Source organism: Pteropus medius, unplaced genomic scaffold (genome assembly GCF_902729225.1).
Source record: "Pteropus medius unplaced genomic scaffold, Ma_sr-lr_union100, whole genome shotgun sequence".
In the NCBI taxonomy this organism is placed as follows: domain Eukaryota; kingdom Metazoa; phylum Chordata; class Mammalia; order Chiroptera; family Pteropodidae; genus Pteropus; species Pteropus medius.
In genome coordinates this window covers 1,158,425-1,164,867 of record NW_024342539.1, presented here as the reverse complement: position 1 = coordinate 1,164,867, position 6,443 = coordinate 1,158,425, and the positions used below count along the sequence as shown (strand labels likewise).

The window sequence follows — 6,443 nt, the reverse complement described above, 5'->3', positions numbered from 1 at the left end:
TAATGGTAACTACTAAGGTTTTCAGTTTCTAAAATAACATTTATATTTTAAATTATACATTTTTATTGTTAGTTTTCATTTTATTTTATCCCCACAGTTATATGAATACAGCAATGGTTGAGCTATAAAAACTATTTTGAATAGGGAGCTCTCCTCATAGCTTCTTATTTTTTCAGTCTTAAATGGACTTTATTTTTTAGTGTTTTACATTCGCAGAAAACAGAGTGGAAAGTAGAGTGGTATATTCCCCCCTCCCCGCCCCCCACCTCCAGCAAACACCCGCTTCTCCCATCAACATTTGGCCCTAGAGTGGAACATTTGTTACCATCGGTGAGCCTACATTGGCTTTTTATTTTTTTAACGACAGTACTTGCTAATATAAATTGTTCCTTAGAGTGGTCGTCCCTGCGTTCTGGAAGCCTCCCTAAGGATTGCCTTTATCCAGCGTGTTAGAATAAGGTAGCGGGTCAACGGGGCCCAGCTGCGCATTACCCTTTCATTATCCATTCAAGATGCAGGAGCTTCTTAGACTTGGATGGACTGGGAAGCATAGTACAGCCAGTGTGTCCTGTCTGTCTTTTTTCTTGTCTCTTCTACTTCATGAAGTTCTTTAAGGGCCTCGAAATGCAGAAACACAGTCCGACCCTGACAATGGGGTGGGAGACAAAGCCTGCTTCAGAGATGCTAGTGTTTACACTGAAGAGACTGGGCAGAATCAGCCAACAAATAACACCAGAGGCAGTTCAGACCGAGTTGCGTGTGGGAGGGGTGAGTGAGTGGTGCGGTCCCCCAGCATGAGCTCTGAACAGAGAGGGTGGGGGGCAGCCGGTAGCGCCTCAACCTCCTCCAGTTACTGTTTCCTCAACCCGGCCGCCCCAACGCTCTCCTCTGGAAAGCCCACAGGACAAGCTTGGGGAACCAAGCAGGAAGACTTGGCTAAGCATTAACTTTCAAATGAAACTCTGCCCTAATTAAAGAGGGGGCGCGGTGATCGTGGTCCAGTGTCTGGCTGGCTAGAATATTCGATACCGATTACTTCTTGGTAAGGTCACCAAACTTTTACAGAACTGGTAATAGAATTTCTTCGCAAACAATTAGATGTCTTAAAAATTAATAGAAGTGGAATTTGAACCTGGGATGTGAAAATGATTCAAGAATAAAGTCCTAGAGAGCCTCCTGATAATCTATTGATTTACTGAAAGATGGAAAAAAACACATAATATAAACAAAGGATAGAAGAAATCTTTATTTTTTCTAAACTTTTTCATCTTAATGTCTATTGTCGAGTATTATATTTGTCAAGAAATGCAGTATAACCTCATTCTAAAAAAATGACCAGAAATTAGTAAGCAGTTCTCTTGAAGAGTGAATTAAATGGTTCGTAGAGACATTTAAAAAACAGACTGGCAAGTGCAGTGTTCCTGAAGGACTGCTTTTGGTCTGTGTTCAGCTGGCAGAATAAAACCTTGGCGGAGCACACCTTACCCACTCTCTTTCACTTAGGCAAATTGGACACCTGATTTATAGAACTGGGGAAAAACACCACTCTTGGCTTAGGTTATGGAGCCTAATCAACTGGCTCATTTAACCATGAATGTGAAAGGTTTGACTGAAAAGCTGACTTAAATATGGGCTACTGAACTCTCCTTGGGGCAACAAAAACACATAAGCTGTTCAGCCCTTATTTTCATGGTAAACTTACTTTTAATGAACCTCATGCCACATTACACAGAGACCAACTTGGCTTTAAGGCACAGGAAGCTCCCTGTGCAGGCACCCTGCATGGGGGCAGGGGCATCCAACATGACCACAACTCAGTCCCATCTTGGCAAAATCTTTCCTTTTTTCCAACTATCAGCACTTGCCATTTCCCTCATCAGCGTTCTCCTTCGATAATCTCTCTGCTCTTAATTATTGCAGTAAATATCTGCAAACGTTAAACATTAACACTTACAGCTGTACCCCAATCCAGCCCTTCCTGCCTCTGGCTTATTATTTCTTCCTTAGCACTTACTACCATTCAACACTCTATTTTCTTTACATAGTTTGATTATTTTTTCTATCTCCTGCTGAAAAGTAAGCTTTATGAAGCCAGGGCTTTTTGTACCTGAAACAGTGCCTGGCACATGTTTAGGTGCTAAATAAATACTTCTGAAATGAATGAATAATGGCGGGCCCTGTGGCTCAAATCTGCTTCAACCCTCTTCATGCAGTGTTACTCTGAGTTGCTAAATATGAGACTAGGGTGGCAGAGGTAAGGGCGAGGGGATATGATTGTCATCAGGGCCAGCTTCATGAGTGTGCTCAGAAAGGCCCTGTGCTTGATTTAATGCTCTGCTGTCTGTCTCAAAAAATTTTAAATGAGTAATAACCTTCTGGGTTTTTTGAGAATATTATCAATTTATTATTTTATTTTTTAAATAATTTTTTATTTTTTAATTACAATTGACACACAATATTATATTAGTTTCAAGTGTACAACATAGTGCTTAGACATTTATATAACTTACAAAGTGATCACCCTGATAAATCTAGTACCCATCTGACATTATACATTGTTATTAAAATAGTATTGACTATATCCTTATGCTATATTTTACATCCCAATGACTATATTGTAACTTCCAATTTGTACTTCTTAATCCCTTCCCCCTTTCCACCCATCCTCTCAACCCTCCTCTCATATGGCAACCATGAAAATGTTCTTTGTATCTATGAGTTTGTTTCTGTTTTGTTTGTTTGTTTGTTTGTTTGGTTCTTTATATTCTACATATAGTGAAATCATATGGCATTTGTCTTTCTCTATCTGATTTACTCCATTCAGCGCAATACCTTCTAATTCCATGCATGTTGTTGCAGATGGCAAGATTTCATTCTTTTTTATGGCTAAGTAATATTCCACTGTATATACATACCGTCTCTTTTTTTTATCCATTCAGCCATTGATGGACACCCAGATTGCTTCCATATCTTGGCTATTGTAAAAAAATGCTGCAATGAACATATGGATGTACATTTCCCTTTGAAATAGTGTTTTGGATTTCTTTGGATAAATAATCAGGAGTGAGATTTCTGGATCCTTCTTTGTCTCTTGTTGTAGCCTTTATTTTAAAGTCTATTTTGTCTGGTATAAGTATTGCTACCCAAGTTTTTTTTTTTTCATTTCAATTTTCATAAAATGTTTTTCCATCCCTTTCCTAACAGTCTATATGTGTTTTTCAATTTGAAGTGAGTCTCTTCTAGACAGTATATGTAAGGCTCTTGTTTTCTTATCCATTTAGCCACCCTGTGTCTTTCAATTATAGCATTTAATCCATTTACATTTAAAGTAATTGCTGCTAGATATGTAGTTATTGCCATTTTATTATTTCTTTCTTTCTTCTTCCTTTATTTCTACTTCCTTCTTCTTCTTCTTCTTCTTCTTCTTTAGCTATTTCTTCTTCTTCTTCTTCCTTCTTTAATATTCTTCTTCTTCTTCTTCTTCTTCTTCTTCTTCTTCTTCTTTCTTCTTCTTTTCTCTTCTCTATCTTCCTCTCACTCTCTCCTCCTCTCTCCCTCCTCCCTCCTCCTCTTTTCTTCTTCTAGAAGTTTCATTTCCATTTTAGGTTTCTATATCTTTGACCAAAGTTCTAGGTGACATCTGTAACCAGGTTTAGACTCATTTGGAGAATTGCTTATCTCTCCATTTTGTTTGATTTTGTTTTTTTTTTTTCTGTACTTTTTTCTGTTCTTTCACTTGGAACATTTTTTTTTGTTTCCTTATTTTGGCTGTCTCCCTGTATTTGTTTCTATATATTAGGTAGAGCTGCTGTGTCTCCTGGTCTTGGTAGAGTGGCCTTATGTAGTAAATGTCCAATGGGGCTCAGTGGTGCAGTCTCCCTGGTCCCCTGAGCTGGGTGCTCCAGGTATGTTCCTTTTGTGGTTTGTAAGTGCCCTCCTGGTATAGTTGAGACTTGATTGCTATTAGCATATCAGGGGGAGGGATTGACCCTCAGGTTGATTGGTTATGAGGACTGCTTGTGACTCTAGTGGAGGAGCTGTTGTGCAGGGGCTGACCCTATGGAACAAGATTCATTTTAGTGGGGCTCCGGTGTCTGCCCAGTCTGCCCTTTCGGTGTATCATTTGTGGAGATGGTTGGGGGTTACTCTGGTATGGTTCGAAGGCAGCCACCAGGTGTGTTGGTTCTGGAGCCTGTGCCCTGCCTAGGGTCACTTGGTATGAGCTACAAAATGATCTGCAGGTGGTTGCCACTTTGCTGGGCTTGGAGGTGTCTGGGAGAAGCTAAGCTGCAAAGTGAGGCCAGCTGCAGCTATTGCCAGGTTTGGGGCTGCTTAGCAAAAAGTATGAGGCAATCTGAGCCCAGATGCTGCTTATTTATGGTTTTTGAATCTTTAAGAGATTTTAGAAAAATCTGCAGCATGAGTCAAGATAGGCCATTTGTATGGAAAAGCCACAGCAAGTGGCTTGGGTAGGCCCGTAAATTGGGTGGGGTGGGGTCTCAGGGAATCACCAGGGAAGGGCAAGCAGTGTTTAGCCAGGTTGATGGAGACTCAGTTATGGCACCACCCGTGTGTGTGGGCTGGGTGGTGGGAGGATTCAACAAAGAAACAACATTTTTTGCCAACACTTCTGTCTGGGAGGAAGTTGTCCCTCCAGGCTTTGCCTTGAAGCCAGATAATTCAATTTTTCTCTATATGTCCTTCGTGCCTGTTGAGCTGCTGCCCCAGCATTGGAGCTCAGAATGAGTGAGTTGATCACTGAGTAAGTCCATGTGTGGACACTTTAAGAACATCTGGCACTCCAGCAGACTTCCGTCTCATTCAGCCACAGTCTCCACTAGTTTTCACATCCAGATTTTGTGGGGACTTCCCTTCCCAGCACTGGAACCTGGGCAGAGGAGCCCGGTTTGGGGCTGGGACCCCTTGCTCCTCAGGATGTCCTCTGCAGCTGAGATATCCCTCCCAATTTTTAACTACCACATGTTGGTATGGACCAGCCTCTTCTGCATCTCCACTCCTCCTACCTAGTCTCCACATGGCTTCTTCTGGATATCCTTAGTTATAGAATTTATGTTCAGCTAGACTTCAGGTGTTTCTCAATAATTCTTGTTCTATAGTTTAGTTGTAATTTTGATGTAGTTGTGAAAGGAAATGAGCAAAGCCTTTACCTACTCTGCCATCTTGACCGGACTCAAAATTCTTTTCTTTTCTTTCTTTTTTTTTAGGTGAGGCAACCATTGGTTGACCTCACAGATTGCAAGGACCTTGTCAGCTTACAATCCCTTATTTATTTTTATTTTTATTTTTTGTGCCTACAGCACCTAGTCTTCCTAGGTGGTCTCCCATTCAAGTACTAACCGGGCCTGACCTTGCTTAGCTTCCGAGATCAGATGGGATCAGGCTTCTTCAGGTTGGCATGCCCGTAGTGGACTCAAAATTCTTAATAATTATTTTGAACTTCTACTTTGTAAGTGAAGTCCAGTGGAACTGCGGAGAATGCATGTGAGAGAGGGAGCCATGCAAAGTGAGTGTCCAGCACCATGCCTCACTACCCCATTTACATGTAATGTTTGTGGTGCCCCAGGAGACCAGAATTCCAGTGGACCTGTGATGCATGGGAGCTCAGTGAGACTCAAAGCAGGTAAAGGTAAGCATGTTATGCTTGGAGACTCAGGGGCCCTAAGAGCCTGTGAGGCCATACTTTTTGTTTGAATCAGAACTTGGTTTGAACACAGAAAGAAGGCAAGAACATGAACGAATAAGAAACTTGATTATATTCTTTCTTATTCCTGTTACTCTGTATTAGCTGACCATGTGTACTGAAAAGGATGATTTTGAAGGAAAGGGGAAGTTAGAGCAATCCACTGTTTTTTCCTTTTGGTCCTTCCCTAATTGTTAGTAAGTTGAAGGTAGAGGGCTGGTACTTTGCTTTGTATTAAGAAATGAAATAAAATGAGTTAGGTTTTGTGCAGCATTTCCACAATTCTGCTATGAATGAACTACATATGCATGTGCCAACTCTGAGATAGAAATTTTATAAAATTCTCTTATATGTATACTTAAAACTTGTATTGTACAATATAAAGATGAACAGTAAAATTCACGCTAAAACTTTAAAATTTACTTTTTCTTTACTGAGAATAATATTAAATGGAAAAATAAAAAACACTCATGGAAGAAAGAGAAAAGCTTTATATTTTAGTGGCTTTTAGGGTACTTTTTTCCTATTTTCTGAACAAGGGGCCCTACGATTGGGCCTTGAGAATTACGTAGCCAGCTGTGGTTGTCATGGCTATGGTTGAATAATTCAATCCAGCCTGTCAAAGTCTAAGGCTATGTTTCTAAAATTATTAAAATTTTTAGTAAGCCCAACTTGTTAACAGATTGCATTCCACCTTATTTTATAAGTCAGCTACTTGAAACTTGGCACACATTTTCTTACA

The 6,443-nt window shown here is 40.3% G+C and overlaps 1 pseudogene; it reads right to left on the bottom strand.

The window, feature by feature from the left end:
- Positions 1-5,309: 5,309 nt before the first annotated feature.
- LOC120605488 (uncharacterized) lies at positions 5,310-5,428 on the bottom strand (annotated as a pseudogene).
- Between the last annotated feature and the right edge of the window lie 1,015 nt (positions 5,429-6,443).